Source organism: Puntigrus tetrazona, chromosome 4 (assembly GCF_018831695.1).
Source record: "Puntigrus tetrazona isolate hp1 chromosome 4, ASM1883169v1, whole genome shotgun sequence".
Lineage (NCBI taxonomy): Eukaryota > Metazoa > Chordata > Actinopteri > Cypriniformes > Cyprinidae > Puntigrus > Puntigrus tetrazona.
In genome coordinates this window covers 22161915-22189160 of record NC_056702.1, presented here as the reverse complement: position 1 = coordinate 22189160, position 27246 = coordinate 22161915, and the positions used below count along the sequence as shown (strand labels likewise).

The following is a 27246-nucleotide window of genomic DNA, read 5'->3' as shown; positions in this document are numbered from 1 at the left end:
TAGAATTGCAGGTGCATTTCAACTGTTTTATTTTCATAGAAAACACTTCAAATGTTTTATATCTTAAACTTGTAACATTTTAAACATTTATTCTGAAAATCAGTGTACTAACAGAACAACCTGTCAACCCTGTTAAAGAAAAAATGGGTCAAACATATAAACTAACAATTCTAACAATTTAAAACCATGCCCTCCTTAAAAGAACGCTTGTGTTTCAATCGTTAATCCAACTTTAAACCTAATACGATGCAGACTTTTGTTTTAGAGTCCAAAAGCCAAATCCAACCCATTTAACCAAAAAGTTGCCAACATGGTATATATTTTCTCTAAACATAGCTTTAAAAATGAATGAAATTCTTTACAATTTCACGTAGTAGTAGTGCTATTTCGGTCAATTAGCTCCCAATCAATTTGTTAACAAAAAACACGCCAAATTATCATTTTTAACATGAAAGCTGTAAACAAACAGGAGTTGACATTGATGGTAACAGAGTTGATATCAGATAACAGAAGACCAAAAACAACAACATTTTCTTCTAGATTCTTGTGTGTTTGATTCTGGAAGATAGGAAACAATGGGAAAAATGATAAAAATGAAAACACAACCAGTTTGTTGCCTGAATAGTACTTGGTGTTTTTAAATTGTACATCTGTAAACTGAAGCAGCATATTATTACAAAAAAAACCCCAGTTTGATAAAACATTATCAAATGCAAACAGAACGACTGAGAGCGATCAGTCTGGACTCTGAGGCTGGCGGAGGGGGGTTTAAGTTCACAGATGCTCACAGGAAGAGACGCTCAAACAATCAGGATGGACGTGAAGCTGCTGTTTCTGACTGTTGCTCTTCTCTCCTCGCCGCTCCTCACATTATGTGAACCTCTGTGAGTATCAAACGCGGCCGTTTCTTCATGGAGTTACTAACAGATTCGTCCTCAAACATTCTGGTTCGATCTCCTCAGATACGTTCTGTTAGCTTCTAATTTGCTGAGAGTGGGTTCCTCAGAGAACGTGTTTGTGGAGGCTCAGGATTACTCTGGAGATCCCTTTCAAGTGAAGATCACAGTAATGAACCACCCGAAAAAGAACACAGAAATACTGTCGAAATCAGTGACACTGACTAAGGACAACAATTTCCAGAACCTTACAGATATAAAGGTGATGCCACTTTTCACACTTTTACTTAATGCGTTAAATGTAAAATGCTGCTGTGGCTGTATAATTAACATTTTATATAATAATTTATTTGAATATGAGAGTGTGTGAGTGGATGTGTCTGTTTTGCACTTTTGATGTTCCAGAGTTTTATTTTGCACACATCAGTTCATTGTTGTGTGTCTGTCTAAGTGTGTGTATATATATATATATAAATGAATCCCTGACTTTGTTTTACTTTATTTCCTCTGAATGTGTATTAGAATTGTCTATAGCATTTCTCTTGGTTGCGCTGCTTCCAGTAGTGTATGTTTATATTAGAGCTTTTATCCAATCATATTTCAGCAATCGTGTTGCCAGGGTCACACGCTGTTTGAGAACCACCAGCAGAAGAACACAGAAAGCACACGTGAAAACAAGGCCCCTAGACAGTGACCATGTGCTGATTCACTGGAAGTTGTATGTTGGGTCAATATAATGAATTTAAGTTGAAATGACATGTTTTCTGTTGCATAAACTTGACTGAACTAGAGTTTACAACAACAAAATTGTAGTATTCGTACTATCAGATAGAAGTACCTCGTTAAAGCAACAACTTTTTACAGTGCCCTTTCTTGCCTAACGACGACATTCAGTGACACAATGATATTTATAAAAGTAGTGGATCAACCATAACAACCGTTGTGAGAACTGATGTAAGCAGAGCGATACAAACAGTTGATGAATATCCTGTGGCTGGATAGACTAATCAGATTTTAGGACCAAGAGTAATGGTCCAAAATCAATGACTGAATGTAAATATTTTCTTGTATTTAGATCCCTGCTGATAGGAATCTGTTCTCTGATGATCCGCTGGAGAAGCAGTATGTGTATCTACAAGCTAGGTTTCCATCCGTCATTCTGGAGAAAGTGGTTATGCTCTCATTTCAGACCGGATATATCTTTATCCAAACAGACAAACCCATCTACACGCCTGATAGCACAGGTATGATTAAGTGCTAAAACATACAGCGCTTCAACGAAAGAGTACCTTAAATATGACTCCTAATGCCACTCCTTGTATTTTTTTTTGCATTGTATATATATATATATATATATATATATATATATATATATATATATAATATATATATATATAAATAATGTCAGTTTTTATTTTTTACGGCACACAATTTGTCATTACAGAGATTTGTCGTTTTATGCAAAATAACGTTCTATACTTGGCCTTAAAGTTCACACTTGACGATGTGTATGCGTACAAGTCTAAAATGCATAAAATTATGTTTTAAAACATTCTTTTGCAGTTCTTTACAGGATCTTCTCTCTGATGCCCAACCTGAAACCATTTAACAATACTGCAATCAAAGTGGAAATAATGGTTACTTCACACACACACACAAACAACTGCACACTGTAAAACAATGATTTATTCAATAAAATTGTTTCACAATATTACAAGCAGTATTATTAATTCAACACATTAGAATTCACTAGAATTAGCCAAATTAAATGCTTACAATTAACCATCAAAAATAAATAAGACAGCATGGCGTTTTGGTTGATTGCATGGAGACAATACAGAAATCATGTTTATCGTGTAAAGCTTGTGTTTTAATGAATAAGTTCATAAATTATGATTATTGCCACCATTTTTAAGCTACTTTTCCCTGAGCTCTTCAGCATCGCCATCTTGCTTTGGTCTGTCTATTTTGATGGACTGAGTGAAAGATGAAAGAGGTGAAGCGATATGTACATAGGTGGAGCAAGATTCTTTATCGCTCCGTCTTTTAAAACAATTTTAATTGAGTAAAAACAGTGAATAATGTTTTTAGTGTTGTGAGCATTTGATGATCTATCTGTCTTGTTTTTGAAGAATCCACAAGGCATCACAGTTGAATCATATAATATACATACATTAAAATGGAATAAAGTCTGGAACGTATCATATCCCTAATGTTGCCTGGTGAGTAAAAGTCTATCAGGACTGAAGCTATTTAACCAAACATATGCTTAAGGTCAATGTCTGATAAATATTTAACAAATAGCAGCAGAATCCAGCTGTTCATAGTCTGTTGTCATCTGTTTTGATGTCATGAAGACGTGTATGATTCTGGAGGTGTTCTGTTTGTCTCAGGTCTGGGATCTGGAAGGTGGTCGCTCATTTCTCGAACACTCCTCAGAAGACGTTCACTGAAGACTTTGAGGTCAAAGATTACGGTAAGTCACATGTCTACAAACAGGAATGTCAAAAGTAAACTTGTCACATCGGGTGTCTTTTGTCTGGTTCGTTTTAGTGCTTCCAACGTTTGAAGTCAAATTAAAGCCCAGTAAGTCATTCTTCCATGTGGATGATGAGAGTCTGACAGTCGACATTGAAGCCAAGTAAGAAAAAAAACTGAATCTGCTACAAAATAACGCATCATGTGCAGCCAAACTAAACTTTATTTTGTTATTTCTGTCAAAATCTTTGGTGAATTAACAGAACGTTTTGTGCGACCTCACCATTATTGCAATTGCATTTACAGTTAGAGTTAACTGATTTCAGATGTATTCACTAAATGTTAGGAGTTTATTCTGTTTTGGGTCCCTAGTGGCCGCTATTGTGCTTTTTCTGTGATGTCTCTGTTTTTGTCCTTGCCCTACACTGCATTTTCCCGCCATTTTTGATTGCCTGATTATTGTCAGATGTGTTAGTCATGTGATCTAAGTTACCTGCCTATTTATATTGGGCCTTGTGGGTGAAATGTCACTGAGTCTTCGCTTTAAGTCATGCTGGAGAGTGACCTGTTTTTCTAGTCTTTATCTCTGTCCTTAAGCCAGAAAGTTAAGTTTTTTGTGATTATCCTTTAAGTTTTGTTTTTTTGTTTTGCCTTGCATTCTTGGATTTCCACTGTGGATGTTAAGTTAAGTTTTCATGATTTTCTCAGTTCTGCCCTGTGCTGTTTATTGGACTTTATCATTTCTATTTTTTGAATTCTTTGTTGCAATTTTGATCTTCTGTGGATTCTAAGTTCTTGAAATAAACTCTGAGAAGACTTTTACACCTCTGCACTTGAGTCTCCTGAGTAGCTCACTTTGATTGAACTTCACCTTTCACACCAGCGACCCGGGTTTGATTCTTGACAGAAGACTCAGTCATGACTGACTCAGCAGAGGCTGCGCACAGTGTTCCTGCTACAGAGTTTGAGAAACTCATGGCGGCTATCACCAGCTTCGGATCCACCATGGATACACATGGCCAAGCACTGACCAACCAACAGGAGATTCTGGCGCGCCATGATGCCATGCTCCAGCAAATTGGAACGACTCTTCAGAGCCTGATTTCCCCAGCTCCCCCAGCACAGCCAATGCCTCCTGCTCATGGAACTGAGGTACCTCAGCACCACAGAGGTATGATGGCAAGCAGGGTGAGTGCCGGGGCTTCCTAACTCAGTGCGAGCTTACATTTGAGCTACAGCCTGCATCCTATCCTACTGACCGATCTAAGATTGCATATGTGATAACCCTGCTAATTGATAAAGCCCGGGCATGGTCAACCTCCATCTGGCAAAGGCAGTGCTCTGATTTCAAGAGGTTTTCAGAAGATATGCTTTGAGTCTCAGCCAGGATGCTGCTAAACGACTAATGTCAATCCAGCAGGGAAGAAACAGTGTTGCTGACTATGCCATTTCATTCCGGACCCTTGCAGCTGTTAGTGGGTGGAATGAGCCTGCCCTGGTCTCTGCATTCCATCATGGTCTATCAGATGCTGTTAAGGATGGATTGGCCTCTCTGGAATTTCCCAGTGACCTGGACTCCTTGATTTCACATGCCATTCGCCTGGATAATCGAATTCTGGAACCCTTCATCATTGTCAGTTGATTCCCAGAACCTATGCAGATTGGCCGCACCCGCTTGTCAGCAGCTGAAAGAGAGCGCCAAGAAGAGAAAGGTGCTGCATCTTCTGTGGCAAACCAGGCCACTTTCGAGTTTCATGCCCAGAGCTCTGGGAAAAGAGCAGATCCGTCCAGCCGAGGGAGGGTTGTGACGGGAGCTACTCTGTCTCCCGAGTTTCCTGGCCAAGGAGTCTACCTTCCCATTTCCATCTCCTGGGGTGAGTCTGTTCATTCTTGTATGGCCCTGGTGGACTCAGGGCAACCGTAATTTTATGGACACAAACTTTGCCTCAAGTTCAAAATTCCACTTATTCCTCTTAACGTTCCTCTGTCAGTTTCTGCTCTAGACGGCCAAGCATTGGGTGATGGCAAGGTCACTCAAGTAACCTCTCCCTTGCGCTCCAGTCTGAAGCCCATCGAGAAGAGATTTCTTGCATCTCATCCATTCACCCAAATTTCCAGTAATTCTTGGCATCCCATGGCTTACCCGTCACAACCCCACATTGATTGGGTGACTGGCGTGTCATTGAGTGGGGTCCTACTTGTCACGCTACCTGCCTCTTTCCAGTCCTCTAGTTTTGCCTATTGAGTGCCTGTGCAATTGATCTCCTCCTGGCACCAGTCCTCCACGTGGGCGAATTTTTCCTCTCTCTGCCAGAACGCAAGGCCATGGATGACTACATCAAGGACGCCTTGGCCTCTGGATTTATTCGACCATCCACTTCGCCTGCTGGGGCCGGATTTTTTTGTCAGCAAGAAGGACGGTGGGCTCCGACCTTGTATTGATTACCGTGGATTGAATAAGATGACTATCCGTAATAGATACCCACTTCCGCTGATGTCCACAGCCTTTGACGTGCTCCAGGGTGCCACTGTTTTCACTAAATTGGACCTGCGCCATGCCCACCACCTTATCCGTATTAGGCAAGGGGATGAATGGAAAACCGCCTTCAATACCCCCTCAGGACACTATGAATACCAGGTGATGCCTTTTTGGTCTTACTAATGCACATGCAGTCTTTCAGGCTCTTATTAATGATGTGCTTAGAGATATGATAAATCATTTTGTGTTTGTCTATCTTGATGATATACTCATTTTCTCTAAGTCACTACAGGAGCACCGGGTTCATGTACGGAGGGTCCTTCAACGACTTTTGAAGAACCACCTTTTTGTTAAACCGCAAAAGTGCGAATTCCATGTCTCAGAGGTCTCATTTCTTGGATTTGTCTTGAGGGAAGGGCAGGTCCAGATGGACCCGTCAAAAACTGAAGCTGTACGGAAGTGGTCCACTCCTAAATCGTTGAAAGAGGTCCAGCAATTCCTTGGATTTGCAAACTTCTATTGCAAGTTTATCCGGAACTTCAGCTCAGTGGCAGCACCTATCTCTGCACTCACCAAGAAGAATGGAGCTTCTTTTGAGTGGACTTCCAAGGCAGAGGAAGCATTTCAAGACCTCAAGCTCCGCTTTTCCTCAGCGCCCATACTGGTCCTCCCTGATCCAGGGCAGCCCTTTATTGTTGAAGTTGATGCATCGGACGTTGGCATAGGAGCAGTCCTCTCTCAGCGGTCTAATGGTAGACTGCACCCTGTGCCTACTTATCTCACCGTCTCAACCCAACTGAATCACGGTATGATGTAGGAGATCGTGAGCTGCTTGCAGTGAAGAAGGCTCTTGATGAATGGAGACACTGGCTGGAGGGAGCACAACACCCGTTTCTGGTTTTGACAGACCACAAGAACTTGGAGTACCTCCAGCAAGCAAAACGCCATTAACCCTCGCCAGGCTCGGTGGGCTATGTTTTTCAGCCGCTTTGACTTCACCCTGTCATATCGCCCAGGCTCAAAGAACACTAAGCCAGATGCCTTGTCTAGGCAGTTTTCTCCTACTGGTAAAGTGAGTGAAGTCAGCACCCTCCCGTATTGTTGCCCTATCCGGTGGGGTGTTGAGGCAGCTGTTAGGAATGCCCAACATCAAGACCCAGACCCTGGAACAGGTCCACCTGGTCTTTTGTATGTACCTCGCCAGGTACGATCTAAGGTTCTCCAGTGGGGTCACCTCCTCCCACCTTACTGCACACCCGGGTCCCAAAGAACTTTGGAATTCCTGCAGAGACATTTCTGGTGGCCAGGCATGGGAAAGGACGTTAAGACCTTTGTGTTGGCCTGTTCAGTGTGCACCCAGAGTAAGAACCCACGTCAGCGCCCTCAAGGTCTGCTTCACCCTCTTCCTATCCCAAAGCGTCCCTGGTCCCATGTGTTGGCAGACTTCATCACTGGGCTCCCAGAATCCGAAGGTAACACAGTTATTTTAGTTGTAGTTGACAGGTTCTCTAAGGCTTGTCGATTTATTCCTTTATTGAAGCTTCCTTCGCCCTTGAGACTGCCAAACTAATGTTCAATCATGTCTTCCGAGTGTTTGGTCTTCCTCAGGACATTGTTTCGGACCGAGGGCCCCACTTCTCCTCCTGGGTGTGGCGAGCATTCTGCAGACTCCTCGGTGCCACTGCCAGTCTCACCTCCGGCTTCCATCCCCAGTCCAACGGGCAGACGGAGAGGCTCAACCAAGAACTGGAGGCCACCTTGAGGAGCCTGGCTATGGACAACCCATCTTCATGGAGCACCTGGTTGCCGTGGGCAGAATATGCTCACAACACCCTCCAGTCCTCTGCTACCAAGGTTTCTCCCTTTCAGTGCCAATTTGGTTTCCAACCCCTGTTTCCAGAACAGGAGGAGGACACTGGGGTTCCTCAGTACAACACTTCATCAGGCGCTGTAGGAGAATTTGGAGTAAAACCCGCAGGGCATTACTGCAGACATCCAGGTCCAACCAGTCCCAGGCCAATCGTCACAGGAGACCAGCTCAACATTTCTGCCCAGGCCAAAGGGTCTGGCTGTCTTCCAAAGATCTTCCCCTGCGGGTTGAGTCTCGTAAGCTCGCCTCGCTATGTAGGCCCTTTTGGCAGTGCTTCGCAGGATCAACTCTGTGACTTATCGGCTCCTGTTGCCCCGATCCCTTAAGATAAACCCCACTTTTCATGTTTCTCTGTTGCGCCTGTGCTGTTGTCTCCACATGCCCCTGCCCCTAAAGCCCCCCCTCCTCCCCGGTTCATCAATGGAGAGACTGTATTCACCATCCACCGTTTGCTCAATTCCCGTTGTGTGCGGGGTGGAATTCAGTATCTTGTTGACTGGGAGGGCTATGGACCCGAGGAGCGGTCATGGGTTCCTGCTCGTGACATTTTGGACAAAAAACTTTGTGAGGAATTCCATCGTACTCACCCGAACTGTCCAAAGATCGTCAGGAGACGCTCCTAGAGGAGGGGGTCCTGTTAGGAGTTTATTCTGTTTTGGGTCCCTAGTGGCCGCTATTGTGCTTTTTCTGTGATGTCTCTGTTTTTGTCCTTGCCCTACACTGCATTTTCCCGCCATTTTTGATTGCCTGATTATTGTCAGATGTGTTAGTCATGTGATCTAATTTACCTGCCTATTTATATTGGGCCTCGTGGGTGAAATGTCACTGAGTCTTCGCTTTAAGTCATGCTGGAGAGTGAATTCTTTGTTGCAATTTTGATCTTCTGTGGACACAAATAACCATTTGTTATTTTATGAAACGCAAACATTCCAAGCTGCTTTTAAGTCAGATAACAATGAATGTAAAGGATATAAAGCATATTATAAAGCAGAAACTAAATATGCTTTTGCAGGTATCTGTTTGGACCTAAGGTGGAAGGAGAAGCATTTGTGGTGTTTGGTGTGATGGACGGTGAGAAGAAAACAAGTATTCCTACATCTTTGGAAAGAGTTCAGGTTAGACACATTAGACATCTTAGACACTAAAAAAAAACTTTTCCTCACCTACTCTGCTGAAAAAAACAGGCTGGTCCTAGTTGGTTTAAGCTGAAAGTAGCTGGTTTTAGCTGGTCGACCAGCCTGACAATGTGGACAAAACCCCTCTAAAGCCTGCTGACCAGCTTAAACTGGCCAAGACCAGGCTGGGAGACCAGCTAAAACCAGCCTAATTAGCTTTTCACTGTGTCTTGTGAACTGATGTTACTGTTTTTCTCTTATATGAATAGATTGTGCAAGGCGAGGGTACTGTAAAACTGACCAATCAGACTATCTCTAAGAGCTGTTTGAACATTACCCAGCTGGTTGGACAAATGATCTATGTTTCAGTCAGTCTGCTAACACACAGCGGTAAGACTCAACAGGTCCATATGCATATGTTTACATGCGTGTGTGCGGTTTTATGTGAGAAGCTAACTGTGTGTTTCAGGAAGTGAAATGGTGAAAGCAGAAAGGAGAGGCATTCAGATTGTGACGTCGCCAGACACCATCCACTTCAGAAAAACATCACAGTACTTCAAACCCGGGAGACCCTTCTGACGCCTTGGTAAAGAACGTTCTTGAAATGTACATGTTGAATTCTGAATATTACTATAATACTTTCAGGTTAGCTGTTTTTGGAAAAATACACAATATGCAATAAGCAATGCATATGCCACTCCTCCCCAATTAATTATAGATGTATAAACAAATACACACACATTAAAGAATACTATATGCATGCCAGGTCAGTAGTTGGCAATCAAGAAACAACCTGCTAAAATGTAATATGCAAAATGAATGTAGAGCCGCTGGTCCAGTTGTTTTCTGAAATTAATGAGTTAGAGCTGCTGCTTGAAATATCCATGTTTTCGCCAGTTAACAAAGAAGCTTGTGAATAGTTTTGACAAGCTTGTTCTCTGGCTCAAAGAATAATTGTTCAAACCTTTTTATTCGGTTATTAAAATGAACTGATGAATGCCAATGTGTCATATAATCTTAACCATGAGCAGAAAGACTCAATTGAATAGGAGGATCCCTGCACTGGAATAAACAGACAGCAACATGAATTAAATTAAGATGAAATTTGCAGAGTCAAAATTTGGCTCAAAATCGGACCATGATCACACAGTGTATGCCCGGCCTAACGCTGATTGGCCAACACAGTATAACTCCTTTCACCAATGAGAAACCTTTTGGCACGCCCACACCTGTTACATGCTCAGTTATCCCTACTAGTATAAAACCATAAATTTATAATATCTTCCAGAATCTGAATTTATTTCGAATTCAGAGCAATTGTTAGCCAGAAAGTTTGGAACCTAAAATGATGTAGAAACAATCGCATCAGTATATTAACAGAAATTATTGTTCTGTTTTTTTTTTCTAAAAAAGGTTTATGTAACAAATCCTGATCAAACACCTGCTGCAAAGGTGGATGTCGAAGTGGAAGTTAAGAACAACTCTGAAGTGTACAGAAATCCAACAAATGCCAACGGCATTGCAAAGTTTACTATCAACACCAAGGGAGGATCTTCTACACTGGAGATTACTGTAAGACCTGCCATCACTGTTGATTAAGTACAAAATAGATAAGTTAACAGCTGTTGAGCAAGCAGTGGACCTGAACAAAGAACATCAGAAACCAATGCCTTTATTCCTTTCCAGGCAAAACCAAAGATCGAACATTAGGTGATGAACAGCAGGCAGTGAAGAAGATGACAGCCCATGCCTACATAACCAAAGATGGCTCCAACAACTACCTGCACATCGGCATTGATACTGCAGACCGTAAAATGGAGATTCAGTGAAAGTCAGTTTAAACACAGGAGTCAGTGGTCAAGATTTCACCTACATGGTAAAGATTGGCTATTTCTTAGTTTGCTGCACCAGAAACATTTCAGTTCTTTGTTTCTATCTCATTATTTGATAGCTTGTGTTTGAAACCATATAGCATCTTTTCATTTCTCCTTCATTTTCAGATCTTGAGTAAAGGTCAGATCGTTCAAGTAAACAGGTATAAGAGGGAAGAACAGTCTCTAGTGTCTTTGTCTCTGCTTGTAACCAAAGACATGGTGCCGTCGTTTCGCTTTTTGGCATATTATCATGTGGGCTGGAATGAGGTGGTGTCTGATTCAGTCAGGCTCGATGTGACAGACACGTGCATGGAAACGGTGGGTCAACAATCACAAAAAATTGATGAAGTGCCAAAGAACTACTCTCAGAATAAAGGTACAAATCGGTACCTTTTATGGTACAAGTGGCCGTCACTGGTGTGGTCCCCTGAAGGGTACAGTTTTGTATCTCTAGTTGTTCCTTTAAGCAGAGGTCAGGAAGTAGAAGTCATATTTTTATTCTAGCCATAAACTCAGCCGCTGATTTAACCAGTCATTCCTTTAAAGTCACAAGCTGGTCTCGAGTCAAATCCTGAGTCCTCAAAGAGTTGAAGTTAATGAGATAATTAATTAAACAATGCTTGTGCATTAGTAATGAAGACCTGCTGTTACTGAGAAATTACAGAGGATAAGATGTTGATGTTTTATTGTTTAAAATGATATCACCATCATAGAGATCAGTGTTTGTTTTAGCTGAGCTCCTGACTCCTCTGTTAGGTCTCGGTCTGTAGCAATACCCAAGCTGTTGAAAAACAGAGAGATTACTGAACTGATTAGTGGTTTTATATATATATATATATATATATATATATATATATATATATATATATATTATATATTTTAATATGATGACACAATTATCATTAGGGGTGTAACAATACCTCAAAATCGATATCCACTAAATTGCATTGACGCCACATGTAAAAAATTGGTATGCGATACCTTTATTTTGACACTCCCCATGTCCTTTTAATATTTTGCATTTGCCAATGTTGAAAACGTTGATCAATTGATTTTTCGAAGGAAATTTAACTGTTAGATCTGTGACAGAGCAAATGTTAGATGTGTTTGGCAGTAAATACTGAAGGCTTCACTGTGACATTATTTATTTTCCCCTATTTACTTTTCTTTATTTAAAAGAATAATGTTTTGGTAAGATTTTTATTATAAATGCAATTTAAAAAATTAAATGTAGTTAAAAATATAACTGCTCATGTAAACTAGGCATGTAGCATCAAAATAATCGAATCAGTATCGGTATCTGCAAATATCGTATCGCTGGTGCTTTTTATTTATCTATTTCAGTTGATTTCCTCTCTTCTTCACTGATGCTCATTGTAAACAGAAGGTATTCCTCACTAATCCACAATCGTCATTTAATTTGTCTCTTAATTATATCATTAACATTAGTTAATGACTAATGAGAAACAAGACTTTAAAGACTGGGATTTGACTTGAGACTTGCTTGTGACTTGAAAGGAATGACTTGGTCGCACATCTGTTTATTAGCAAATCCTGATGATTGGAACAAAACCTGAACCTGGATTTGCCACCTCTGCTTTTAAAACACATTGTGGGTACATAATGGTACCTTTAAAGGGCCCCATATTTCATCATAAATTAGGTCTAGGGCAATATAGATTCTTTAGGACATCAACACCTAATATAAAACTCCAAGAAGGTGTACAATATGGGACCTTTATATGTATGCAATAGGTCCTTAGGATACAATTAAATGTTTTGTTCCCATAGGAACAAAATTGTACCTCCGTGGTCCCTAAGAGTGCAGTGTCATTTATTATTATTATTACAGCTCAACCTTAAGTTAAAGGACAAGACGGAGGACACATATGGCACAGGAGATGAAGTCAAGCTGCAAATAACTGGAGATCCTGGATCTAAAGTTGGTCTGGTGGTGGTTGATAAGGCTGTGCATGTCCTCAACAAGAACAGACTAAGTCAGACTCAGGTGAAGAGTCTTTTTGAGATGTTATGGCACAATCATCAGTAACACTTTCTATGAATCCTGTACTTATATTACATCGTAAGGTCATTCTCAAGGCGTTATAACGACCGCATAATGAATTCTAAAAAATATAGCAAGTTATAAAATTTCGTGAATAATCCTAAAACCAATATAAGACATTAGAACACTTACACATTTGTTGTTTTAGCTTTTAAAAAGTATGAGTATGTATAACACGCGATCGTGTTCATCTGTAGATCTGGGACGTCATAGAGAAGCATGACATTGCATGTACAGCAGGAGGAGGAAGGGACGGCATGGGGGTTTTCACTGATGCAGGTCTGATGTTTGAATCCAACACTGCAGGAGGAACCAGCCCCAGAACAGGTCCAACTTATATTGATTACTTACACATAGAAAGTGTTATGTGTTTTTATGAATGATCAATGCTGTTTGTTGTGAGTTTCCTGTTGTTTTAGTTGCTCGTTTTTGGAACTTATTGGATTAGGTTTACTAAATCAAGTTAACTGTGTGTGTTTTTTAATTTTATTTTTAAAGTAAACTAATGTTTTCAAACGAAATGTCCTCTAGTGCCTGAATGTACCGTCCATGCAAAGAGAAAAACGAGAGCTGACAGTCTCCTGCAGATCACTAGTACACTGGGTGAGATGATTCTGTGTTAAATATCCTGAATACAAGTTAAGATATTTTGATGAAAACCAAGATATGTCTTTAATCTAGATTTAAACTGACAGAGTGTGTCTGCCTCCCGAACAGGGTTAGGGAGATTGTTCCAGAGTTTAGGTGCTAGATAGGAAAAGGATCTGCCGCCCGCGGTTGATTTTGATATTCTAGGTATTATCAAACGACCAGGCAGGACTATAATGTGATAAGAGCTTGCTCAAGTATTGAGGAGCTAAACCATTCAGGGCTTTATAGGTAATTAATAAGGATGAGGATGAGGATGGTATGACGTCGCTGTAATCATTGCATGACCTCTCGTGTTACTGGGTTGTTTTCTCAGCCGATGAATACTCTGGTGAACTGAAGCAGTGCTGCGTTGATGGGATGAGGGAAAATATACTCGGCTACACCTGTGAACAAAGAGCCACGTACATTGTCGAAGGAGAAGGCTGCGTCAACGCCTTCCTTTACTGCTGCGACCGGATTAAAACGATGAACAAGAACATGATGATTGAAGAGGAAGAGCTGATTCTGACTCGCAGTTTGTCACAAAATTTTTAATTATGTCCAAAGAATATTGGTGTCAACATGACTTAATTTTGTGTAACAGTTCATCAAAATTCATTATCTCTGATTCCTGTTTGAAGCTATTTATATTGTTTTTGATTGGATTTGAATTAGTTATCCAACATGTACATGTTCTCTTGCTTTAAAGGGTCTATTATTTCATTAATTAATTATTTTATCTGTTAAAACAGGCGATGATGATGATTATTATACAGACTCTGAAGAGATTACGTCCCGTCGCATTTCCCTGAGAGTTGGTTTTGGAAGGTGATTGATCTACCCACTTGTGAGAAATGGTAAGTAAAATCTTCAAAACATATTTTTATACTATCAGATGCCAACATTAACTGAATGAAGCCACTGCATTATTTGCTTTATTGTTGTGACTGAATTAATGATTCCTGGAGGAAATGTATCCCATCCCTGCTATAAACTCTGTAATGATAACAAACAGTAAAAGAGTACTTAAAAAGTTATTACATTTACTTTCCAGTGCAGAAACATCAGTCACAGAACGGTTCTTCCTAAAAGACTCTATCACTACCTGGCAGATCTTGGCTGTGAGTCTGTCACCAACACTCGGTAAGATGAAGCTGCAAACCCAGAATACATGCTCCGAAAAACATCATCATCCAGAATCTGCTGCTTTAAATCCTCCCGCGTGTCTGTGTTCCTCCTTAAAGGCATCTGTGTGGCAGAACCTAAGGAGATAGTTGTTTTTAAGAGCTTTTTCATTGACCTAAAGATGCCTTACTCAGTCGTGCGAGGCGAACAACTGGAAATCAAGGCCATTATTCACAACTACTCGAGAATGGACCTCAAGGTAGATTTTCAAACACTGAGTAAAGTAATCAGATTGATGTGCCTGTTTATGTGACACAATTATATTTGATCTTTTGACATGCGCACAGTGCAAAAACCATTTCAAGATGTTTGAATAAAAATCTATTGCCATTTTTGTCAAAAAAAAAAAACGAGATGAAAATGTTAGAGTGGGACGATTTGAGATAAGAATAATTCAGAACAAATCTGCTGCGTGGTTCGACTAAAACTAAAAACAATTTAGACGATGCACGTTTACTGTTTACTGTCTTTCTCCTGAAGAATCAGATTCAGTCGAAGGGTTTCGATGCCAAAAGACAGACTAAAGAGAATAAAGCCGAGTATCTCTCGTATCTCTTGTAATTGTGCCATGCCATGGAATCACAGCTGGAACCGTACCGTTTCAGCCCAATAATGCAAAGCTGCAGTTTTGTGTCAGTTATCCTGTTTTCACAAGGTGCGTGTGGAGCTTATGGAGACAGAAGATGTTTGCAGCTCCGCAAGCAAGAAAGGCAAATCTAGAATGAAAGTAAATGTTAAAAAAGGTTCCAGCGTACCCATTTCATACGTGATTATTCCCATGAAACTGGGAGTTTACACGATTGAGGTCAAAGCTTCAGCATATGATTACACTGATGGAGTGAAAAAGCCGTTGAAGGTGGTGGTATGTCTAAAAAAAGTCATTTTTAGCATTACAATCAATACAAGAACAGGAAACACCACAAGGATTTAATGCTGTCCGTGTTTCAGTCTGAAGGTGTGCTGACTCCGATACATAGAAAAAATGTGGAGCTCAATCCTGTTAAGAATGGTGAGATTTACTGTGAAGCACACAACAACAAGTCATTTAAATATAATCAGAACTAGTTATGACCAGATAAAGCTTCATGAGACTTGTGACTCTTCCTATGTCTTACTGTTCTTCTGTTTCTCTTCCCAAATGGTTTAGGGGAAAAAACGTTGGTTTTTAAATACAACACACCAGCTCATCGTCTTCCAGACACAGATGCTTACACATACATCTCAATTATTGGTAAGGAAAAATACATATCATGGTTAATTTCATGAATATTTGAAGTCGTATGTGTGTTTTTTTAAGGTAAGAGATATTCTATAATTTGTGAGATGAGTTAATAGTTACACCATGGTTTTGCTACACTAACTATACTTCAATTATGGTATTCGTTCTAAAATTCATAAGTGAAGATCAAGAAACCCTGCTGAAGAATTTCATAGGCATTCAGTGGGCAAGACTCAAAATTGCTCAACCAAGACAACAAACGTTATTTTACCAAGTACAACGTGTTCTTGGATTAACATCCTTGCTGATCCTGGAACAACATGCCAATCACTGTTGTTTCACAACATAACATATAAAGTAACACTGAAAGTAATCAGTCCTGTATTGCGCACTTATGTTCAAACATGAATAAGGAGCAATTGTTCATCATTTTACAATTTTCCCAATGGCAAAATTTACACTGCCAATGGAGGAGTGTATATTTTGTGTATACTTTTTAAATATATGTGTCTATATTTGTCTAACAAAGAAAAATTATTTGGTTGCACAATTCCTCTCCCAGTAACTATATTTTCTTACACCCCTAGTTTTTGGTATGTCTTTGTTCTCACCATATGTTGCATAAATGACAGCTCATAAGAAACGTTATAAAAAAATTATTTTATCTCTCCAGGTGAAGACATTGCTCAGACAATCAAACAGGCCATCAATGGAAATTATATGGGTAGTCTTCTTGTCCAACCCAGTGGATGTGGAGAGCAGAACATGTTTCGTATGACCCTACTTGTCACTGCCATTAATTATCTGGACAGCACCAATCAATGGGAGACTGTTGGCATGGAGCGCCGTAATGAAGCCATCAATCATATCAACACAGGTCAGCAGGAATAACAGGAATCTGACTATAATATTAAAGTACTCTCAAAGATAAAAACGTACATACTGGGCTAATGAATACCCCAAATTCAGTACCTCAGAAATTTTACAAGGTTGAATATTGAAGACACCTGGTGCCACACTCAAATCAGATCATTAACTCAAAACACCTGCAAAGGCCTTTAAATGGTCTCTCAGTCTAGTTCTGTAGATACACAATAATGAGGAAGACTGCTGACTTGACAGTTGTCCAAAAGATGAACATTGACGCCTTGCACAAGGAAGACAAACACAAAAGGTCATTGCAAAGGAGGCTGGTAGCCGTATACCACAAAGTTTTAGAGCACTTCATGCTTCCTGCTGCTGACCAACTTTATGGAGATGCAGATTTAATTTTCCAACAAGACTTGGCACCTGCACACAGTGCCAAAGCTACTAGTACCTGGTTTAAGGAACATGGCATCCCTGTTCTTAGTTGGCCAGCAAAGTCGCCTGACCGTAACCCCATAGAAAATCTATGGGATATAGTGAAGGGGAAGAAGAGCTGAAGGCCACTATCAGATCAACCTGGGCTCTCATAACACCTGAGCAGTCCCACAGACTGATCGACTCCACGCCACATTGCTGCAGTAATTCAGGCAAAAGGAGCTCCAACAAAGTATTGAGTGCCGTACGTGCTCATACTTTTAAGTTCGCCAAGATACTGAATTTGGGGTTTTTATTAGTTGTCAGTTATAATCATCAAAAATAAAAGAAATAAACATTTGAAATATAACAGTCTGTGTGTAATGAATGAATATAATATAAAAGTTTAACTTTTTGAATGGAATTAGTGAAATAAATCAACTTTTTGATGATATTCTAATTATATGACCAGCACCTGTATATAAATAATAAACAAATAAATTTTCCTTCTGTATTCGATTTGTATTAAGGTTATCAGCGGCAGCTGGGTTTTCGTAAACCTGACGGATCCTATGCTTCATATAGAGAAAAACCGGGCAGCACATGGTATTTAAATTTCTTATTTTATTATCCTTAATATTTTTAAAGATTATTGGTAGCAAGTTCTTACCAGCACTGTAAAAAAATATTCACTATATTAATCAATACAATTGTTTCAAAATATTACAAGCAATATTATTAATTCAACAAATTAGAATGAACTAGAATTAATCAAAACCAAATGCTTACAATTAACCATTAGAAATTAGTAGTAAGATAGCATGAAAAAAATAAACTTGGAAAAAAAAAATACTAACGAATACTATCGAGAGTCGGTGTGTGAATCTGAACAGCTGAACATCACAAAACAAGCTACTAAAAAATGATTCAGCTCATAATTTAATCAGTGCAGCGATGCATGATGGGAGCCATTGTTTGGATTGGTGGCACCCAGATTGCTTTTTAGAAAGACAGTCTAGGAAAACTGGACTACTTGTGCACTCACTGGCTTTGAAAGACCACCTTACCGTACAGCCCTCAATACCGCAAGATCTTCATATGTCTCCGTAAATGTCTATGTCCAAACCAAAATCTTTGTTTGACGAAGAACTCTAATACGGGGACGATTGCACTGAGAATAAATGTAATCTTTCTCCAACTGAATACCGTTGCTGTGCTGTTTTAATTTTAAAATTAAATGTTAAAATTAAAACTGCTGGATGATAGATATTTCATTTTTTTATCACAAAAACAAAAGAATGTGAAATATAGAATGTACAATGATTTTTAAGTAGTATTATGGTGTGTAGAATCAACAGCTTAGTACTCACTACTCATTCATGAGTACTTTTCTTTTACTCTTACTTTAGCAGTTTCTTTTGAGCGTGTACTTTTAGCCAACTCGCACTACATTTTTCGAAGGAAACAATACTTTTACTTGAGCATATCTTTTCAGTACTCTTTACAGCGCTGATTATTACTTGTAACTGATTTCCATGTGTTTCTGTCTGTTATAGGCTGACAGCATATGTGTCCAAAGTCTTTGCCATGGCCAGTAAACTTGATGCTCTAAATGATAATAAAGAGAAAGGTGTAGAAGTTACGCTCTGCAGCGCCATCAAATGGTTGATTCACCACAAACAAACACCAGTCGGCTCTTTTAAAGAGGAAGCAGCTTTAATTCATAGTGCGATGACTGTAAATATCACTATGACGAACTCATCCGTGGAAGGAAACGGTAATGGCAGCCAGCAGTAAAAGTGCAGTAAAAATACAGGCTATGGCATTATTTTTCAGAGAAAGCGCTGGCATCCCAGTCAACACGAGAGGTCACGCGATGAATACAGTGACCTAACCTAACCCTACATTGATCAAATATATTATTTTCTGCCAAAATCTGGTAAATTTACATTGAATCGTACTAAGTTATGCTGAGAGAAGATAAAAAAGTATGTTCTCTGGAAGCGACCTGTATGTATTACGGCCCGTTGCGCAACTCAATATTATGCGACCAGCGATAGATGCAGTTTTAATGAATTAATTTATTTTTATAACTTTATTTGCACTATGTATTTGTGTGAAGATAGCTCAATAGCAAAGCACATTTTCAGTGCTTTGTTCCACTGTGACGTACAGGGTGATGACGCTGACGCCTTGTTGACGGCCTTTGTTGTGATCGCCATGCAAGAGGGAAAAGAGATATGTGCTGAAAAAGCCAACGTAAGTATAGCGCTTTCACCACTTTATTTACCAAAATCATTGGTTTTATTTTTTATACGCACTTTTTTAGAGTCTGCATCAAAACATCAGTAAGGCTGTTGCCTTCTTAGAAGATCGAATTTCAAAGCTGACCGATCCTTACGTGGTGGCATTGACGTCCTACGCCATGGCCAATGAGAACAAACTCAATAAAAACATCCTGATTCAACATTCTACCCAAGAAAAAGGTCAGTCAAGTCATTAAAAATAAATCCAAGAGGAATAATTTTTTTTTGCATAATGTTGAGAGGAAACATAAACACAAATAGATATTATGGGTATACTGAGGGGTGGATTTCTCCCCTTCTGAAAATCCTACGCTGTAAAAATTGCTGTAAAAATGCTAGATTTTGACAGTAACCTCCATTACAACAGTAAAAAAAATCCATTCTGGGTAACAATTGTTTGTTTCTAGAAAGTATCGTTTTGCGGTCTTGTGAAGTAACAGTGTTCAGAGTCAACTCTTTAGTATGGTTTTTAATACTCACTGATGTTTTCATAACACAGAGTCTTAATAAAGAGTAATTATCTGATTAGGCACTTAATTGTAGCATGAAATAATACTAGAAAATCTGTAACTAAATTATTAAACATAATGTAGATGTAACAGGCTGCTACTGTTAGACATACGTAACAGACTAAGTGTGTTACACAGCTACTTACACTTAAGTACAACCTTAATACACTTTATTTTAAGTAGTTTATATATGTGTACTCCATAATTTTGAATGTAATTAGAAATCTCTTACAATTATTTAAGTTGTGTACTAATGAGTTAACTCAAAGATGCAGCTAGATGAGGTGTACCGTATAGATACACATGAAGTACACTTAAGTACAATAACCCAGGCATGATTACTGCCACACCTGACAAAGTAGACCAAAAGATCCTCAAAAGCTACACATCATGTTGAGATTCAGAAACAAATGAGAAAGTAGCCATTATCCACAAATAGTGAAAACATGGAACGGCAGTAAATCTTACCAGAAGTGAACAGCGGACCAAAATTAGCACAGCAACGACTCATCCAAGAGGTCATAAAAGACCCCACGACAACATCTAAAAGAACTGCAGGCCTCACTTGCCTCAGTTAAGGTCAGTGTTCATGACTCCATCATAAGAAAGAGACTGGGCGGAGTTCAAGAAGAAAACCACTGCTGAGCAAAAAGAATAAAAATGCTTGTCTCAGTTTTGCCCAAAAACACCTTGATGATCCTCAAGATTTAGAAAAAAAATACTTTGTGTCCCATTAGATCTGGTGTAAAAGTAGCACAGCATTTTAAGAAAAGAACCAACAGTTAAATATGGTGGTGGTAGTGTAATCATCTGGGGCTGTTGTGCTGCTTCAGGACCTGAAAGACTTGCTGTTATAAATGGAACCGTGAATTCTGCTGTCTACCGTAAAATCCTGAAGGACAATATACGGCCTCCTGTTCGTGACCTCAAAAGCAAGCACTTTTTCACACAGTGTCTCATTTTGTAGACACTGCATTTAAAAAATAGAGAGTTAAGCGCATATTATTTGTAATGTGGCCAAACATTACAAAGGAATACCGATGCTTGGGTTTACACTGGTAAGATTCGCCATGTGATAAACCAATGGAAATGGTTCGGAGAGACTTGTTGAGCTTTACAGTCGGTCTGCGTTGTGTTTGTAACAGACGATCTGTACTGGGATGTCCCTGAACGGAGCTATCACTCGCAAGAGGCAACGGCTTACGCTGTGCTAGCTCTTATTAAGGCAAAAGAGTTTGACAAAGCAGCAAGGGCAGCGCACTGGCTTTCCAGACAACAGTCTCACTATGGGGGTTATGACTCCACTCAGGTACTGTATGCTAACACGTCATCGCCGTTTACTGTGATTGACTGTGTTTACAGTAGTTTTCTGTCTTTTCTAGTCAACCATCATGGCGTTTCAGGCCTTGGCAGAGTATCACACACAGGTAAAAGACCGGCAGAACTTTAGTCTGGAAATAGACTTGGCAATGGCAAGCAGAGAAAAACAAGTCAAATACGTTATCAGAAGACATAACGCACATCACACGCGGTCAAACAGGGTGAGCATCTTGTATACTACATTCATTGCTCGTTTCTCTTGAACGTTTTTGTTGGATAACGGGAGTTTCGTTGTTCGTTATTCATCATTGCCTTCATCGGTAGTCTCATCTCAATCTTCAGGTATCGCTATTATATTGCGGATTTGATTTTGGTGACTCAAATACGTCTGCATTCACTCAACAGGTGGCGATAAACGAGAATTTCAATATAACCGCTAAAGGATCCGGAAAAGCCATTCTATCGGTGAGCATACATGAGCTTTTATAGAGTCTACAGTAAGATTAAAGCGTAAAATCTGACCTGAGACGTGCTGCCATGTGCAGATTCTGTCGCTGTACTACGCCAGACCTACTGAAAAGAAATCGGACTGTAAATTCTTTGACCTGACTCTTAAAATGGAGAAAGATGATGCTATTAAGAGTAAGTCCATGCTCTTTCTGTGGTACTTCATAGAGTACATTCAGAGCTTAAGGAAAACCTCCAAAAACACTTTGTTGTGTGTTGGTTGTTTATTTGAATAGTTAACATGCTTGTCTTTTTGTTTGGCTTTCAGCAAACAAAGAAGACATTGACACTTACAAGCTCACTATGGAATTCATGTACGTAGAAAAAAAAAGGTTCATTGTTTTAATGTTAAGAAAACATTTAGAACTTAGTTCATTAGTTCAGGCTGTAATATCACTAAAAAATGTATTGAACGTTTTAATGCAGAACATAAAGTTGTGTGCATTGAGTGTCTCTGCATTGTGTCCTCCATCTTCCCAGGTACAAAAACAACAAAACCGATGCCACCATGACTATTTTGGATATTGGCATGCCGACTGGATTTACCGCAGACGAAAATGATCTTAAATCGGTACTGTGATGATAAACCGATGAACGATCTGTTAAGCGATTCCGTTCTGGAAGCGAAACAAGTCCTATGCATACAGAGAAAAGAATATCACATAAACGATTTTAACCGTACGCTTCCTATTTTTTTACACTCAGCTGTCCACAGGAAAGGACAGATACGTTCAGAAAGTGGAAAATAACACTGTGCTCTCAGAGCGAGGATCCCTCATCCTCTACTTGGATAAGGTACGTCAGCTACTATGTATCCCAACGATGCCATGTATTACTGACAGATCGATCGTTAATATGCAGTAACCTATGCAATCTATGTCAGTGTGTTTTCATCTTTGTGACACAGCGAAATCCCTGGTATCAAATGAACCAATTATGGGTTCAGAGTACAGAGTGTTAAGATTTACTTAACAAAGTAATTAAGAGATTCGTTGAGTAACCCAACCAAAGTCAACAATGATCACTGTAAAGGTGACTTTATGATTGTGATTTTCTTCTTTCTTCGGCAATTCTGTGTGTTAACATCAGGTTTCATAGTTAGTCATCAATCACTGAATCTCTTAATTACTTTGTTTATTTTAACACTGCTTCTGTGTTCATTTTAATACTCCCATAGACGCCAAGCAGTGGCGGTGGTTGACACCAGGGCTTTTGCTATGCACATTACTTAGTTCTAACCTATGGCTATAATACAAGAAAGAAACTGAATGTTATCATAATGTACATTTTTGTATGTTTCTTGAACATTTTAATTCTCAAAAGGTTTCTCATAAAAAGGCAGAAAAAATTGCCTTCAGAATGCACAAGCTGTTTAATGTCGGTCTCCTACAACCTGCCACAGTCACAGTATATGAATATTACTCACCAGGTGAGCTGTACACACACAGGTTTCCATGTTTCATGGGGGACGTTCTATAGCTAATGATTTTTATATTGTACAAACTGTATTTACTACCCACCCAATTAACATTTTCGGAACTCGATTCACTAAACATTACATTTCGAAACATTACAAGCACTATTATCACTTAATTCAACATGTTAGAATTAATCAAACAAAATGCTTACAATTATCCCTTCATTATGAGTAAAAGTAAACTATTAAAAAAATGACAATGGATTTGGATACAACATTCAAATTTCAAAATAGATGTCAAGACAATAAACAATGTCTTCAGTAGTCTTATTAATAATGTCCTTTATCAACAGTAATTACCACCCTGATTGGATTTCTTTTTTCTTATTTAACCATAATCATAATATTGTAAATGTGCCATCTTGATTGCTTTTTCAACCGCTCATAAATCGAAACTAGGACGAATGAAATTCAATATGAAAGCCTGCGTTACTGAAACCATGACGTCTTTCTCGACGTAGACATGTCAGGGCATGTTTTCATGAGGTGTTTCAAGCCAGTCTGGATCAGCCTTGCCTTTTAGATGCAATGAATCCTTTTTTGTGTGAGACTTTGAGCTTTGTAACTCTGCAGCTACATAACACACTAGAAAACGAATAATCGAAATAGCGTTGTCCATATTTCAAAATTAGTTGTGGTTGTGTGGGATTGCCTGGATGAGTGATATTTTTAATCATTTGACCCCTTAATTAAACCCGTGTTTGTTCCAGATGCACGCTGTACAAAGTTCTACCACCCCGAAAGGAAAGATGCCGCGATACACAGATTGTGTAAGGAAGACCTGTGCCAGTGTGCAGAAGGTACCAAAGCCACAGATAACACCACTGCAATGAAATCATGTAAATGGGAAATATCCTGTAGCGTTGCATTTCGTTCCAAGCTGTGCACTTGTAATGTTAGTTAAAGTGTTTGTAAAAACAGACCAGCCTTTAATTTGCTTAACAGACTGTTGAGGTTGGACCAAAATGGTTACATCTAGATGCCATAATCATCTTCTTTGTTTTTTGGGATTGACAGTGTCTGCTGTGTACTATTTACTTCTTACTACTACTTTGTGAAAGATAGATTATGTCTGAATAGTGAGTCAAACTAAAAGTCCTGTTTGTTCCAGCCATGAACTCAGTGCCTGATTTCACCAGAGGAGAAAGCAAGTCCTCAAAGAGTTAAAGTTAATAGAAATACTTAAGTGACTAATTAAATGATCATTAGTGATGAAGACCTGCTTGAGAAGGATCAGGGCCATATTTATTAAGCTTCTAAGAGTTACTCTCAAAAACACTGCTAACAATGGACTTAAGTGTAAATTCTTGGCTCAAAACTGCGCTTAAAAGTTAGTTTATCAAGCATCACAGTCATACTTTAAGTGAAGTGTAGAATTAAATCAGTCTTAGAGCTGATTCATGACATCTTGCTGTCCAACGGATTGTTTTTTAAAGAGCATATAATACTTGCAGTAAACTGAAGTCAGTTTTGATGTTCCTTTGTAATGTACATATTCTTTTACTCGTTTTGAACAACCGAGGAAATGTAACCATTTGATTAACTGCTCTTCGTATCTTTGTGCACGTACATCTCGGTTTCCTCGGCGCAACCACAAGCCCTCTCGAGCCGTCTTAAATAACTGGGAGAGTGATTCTTAGCTTTAGGAAATCTGATGACTTGCTTTTACAATTAAGTTTGAAAGTAGGAGTATATTTTGTGAATTCTCAGCACTTACAGCTTGATAAATACAGACCCAGCGCCTGTATGTTTAAAACCTCTCAGAAATGCTCTTAAGAATAGTCTTACTTGATCTCAGTTCAGCCTTCACACGGTTGACCACATGCTTTTACTTAATCGACTGGAAACGGTTGGTGTTCCTGGGATTGTCCTAAATTGGTTCAGGTCGTATTTTATGGGTCACAGCCAGTTTGTTTTTACGGATCTGAGGTAGATCCTGTTGGTTCTTGGTCCCTTGCTTTTTAGTATTTCTTTTTCCTCTTTGTCAGCTGCTATCCCCCAACCTAAGCTAGCACTTTTACGCTGATGATGCTCAGATTTATATATGTTCTCAACATGATGAATTTTTGGATGTTTCTCTGACCTCTGAACTCTCCGCCTCTGAAGAACATTATCTTCTATTTAAACAGAAGGTTGCAGTTCCCAGAGGAAACATGTCAAAGACCAGGATCGTTTTGATAAAGCCTGTGAACATGGCATGGATTATGGTAAATGTATTTAGTTCTGTGGGTTAATTCACAAATCCTCTTGACAGTTAAAAATACAAATCACAGAAAATCTTGCTATAAATAATATTTCAACTGAGCCTTACTTCTCTAACTACAAATAACAATACAACGCAACTGTTTGACAGTTTATAAAGTTAAAGTGGAGGAGATGGATCTGAAACCCACAATTCACATCTATGACATGAAGGTGGAGCAGGTCTTGAAAGAAGGTATGGTTCATTATCCTTTCCATGTTTCTCCGCTGATCACGAAACATCTAAAAAGTATCTGATTCGTGTTAAATGAATTATTTCCTAGTCGTTGTTCTGTCCTGCAGGCACCGATGTGGCTCCAGTAGGGAAAAACAGACCGTTTTTGGCTCGTCCCGGTTGCAAGGAATCTTTGGGTTTGGAGAAAGACAAGTCCTACCTCATCATGGGCCAATATATAGACATGCAAAACCTAGATACAAGGTAGGCGTCCACTGTGTTTGCAAATAACAGGATTTGCCTGCGCAGTATGCGTTTATAGGCTATTCAATTATATTTGTCGAAATATGGTGTATTTTGAAAAAAGTAAAAAAAATGACACGCTTTTGGTCGTTCTGGTCAAACCTCAGTGTTCTGGGCCACATGTAGAGATTATTGTTCACATGTACAGCAATTTTATGAGTTTCAGCTTCACTTTACTGTTGTTTTCAGTCCATGAGTACATTTTGGGAAACCATACCTGGATTGAAAACTGGCCACACGAAAAAGCCAAACTCCACCCGGCATTTTTGAACTTGAGAGTACCTTACAAAAACTGGATGCGCTTTGTGATTACATAAGAGAAAAACTAAACCTCACCTCTCGCAAATGTTCAGTAAATCTAAAAAATGTTATTATCCAGCATAGGTTATAGTAATTGTATAGTCTGAATGAAGCTTGAAAGTGTTAGTTTGGACTGTTATTAATTGATTTGCATTCATTACATGCATTATAATGTGTAACATTTCAAATCTGTATCTCAGTCTCAAGTAGTAATCCTGAGAGACTTTGAATGAGAGTTGAACTGAAGACATTTGTGTGAATTCAAAAAGAATAAAGCAGAACTTTAAAGACCACGGGTGTTGGAAAATCATTTCAAAAATCAGGCAAAGCATTTTTCTTCTCAAAGGTTTTTTTGACTAATCAATCAAAGATACCACAATGCTAGCGGATTAAAAAAAAAAAAAACATGCAAAAGTTTACACCGTTTCTCTGAAAAACAATGCTACAGCCAGTTATTTGACTTTGACTTGAACTAGTACCCCATAGTAGACACCGGGTTGCCTGTTGTTGAAAAATACGACGTATTTCAGCCATGGCAGCCAGCAAGCGAAAATGGCTCAGAGATCTACCTGACCTTAGCACAAACTTAGCATTGAATACGCACGGAGATGAAGAATATCAGTCTAGAACAAATCCACAATGATGCGATTCCAACACACACAAGGTACTGACAGTAGGCCGAAAACATTGAACAAACTTAATCAAATGCTTAGGCTAATTAACGAAACACACCTGAAATGACTCTTACAATCAAGAGTCAACCACCTCCAAGCTAAACTTGTATATAAAATATTAATATACAGCTTCTTGATCGAATCTTGACTAACAGTTGACGTCAAATCGACATCAAGTATGAATAAACATGAAAATAATTAACTGGGGAAATGATAAATGAACGAATAAATTCTTAATATAATTACACCAAGAAAAAAACTCAATATCACTGAGACGATTTATATTATTCGCATAGATTTCCTATATTTATCGTTGTAGACGCGAACAGGACTTTTATTTTG

The 27246-nt window shown here is 39.1% G+C and overlaps 1 pseudogene; it reads left to right on the top strand.

Moving 5' to 3' along the window:
- The first annotated feature begins 751 nt into the window (after window positions 1–751).
- Window positions 752–25987, top strand: LOC122343147 (annotated as a pseudogene).
- Window positions 25988–27246: the final 1259 nt, after the last annotated feature.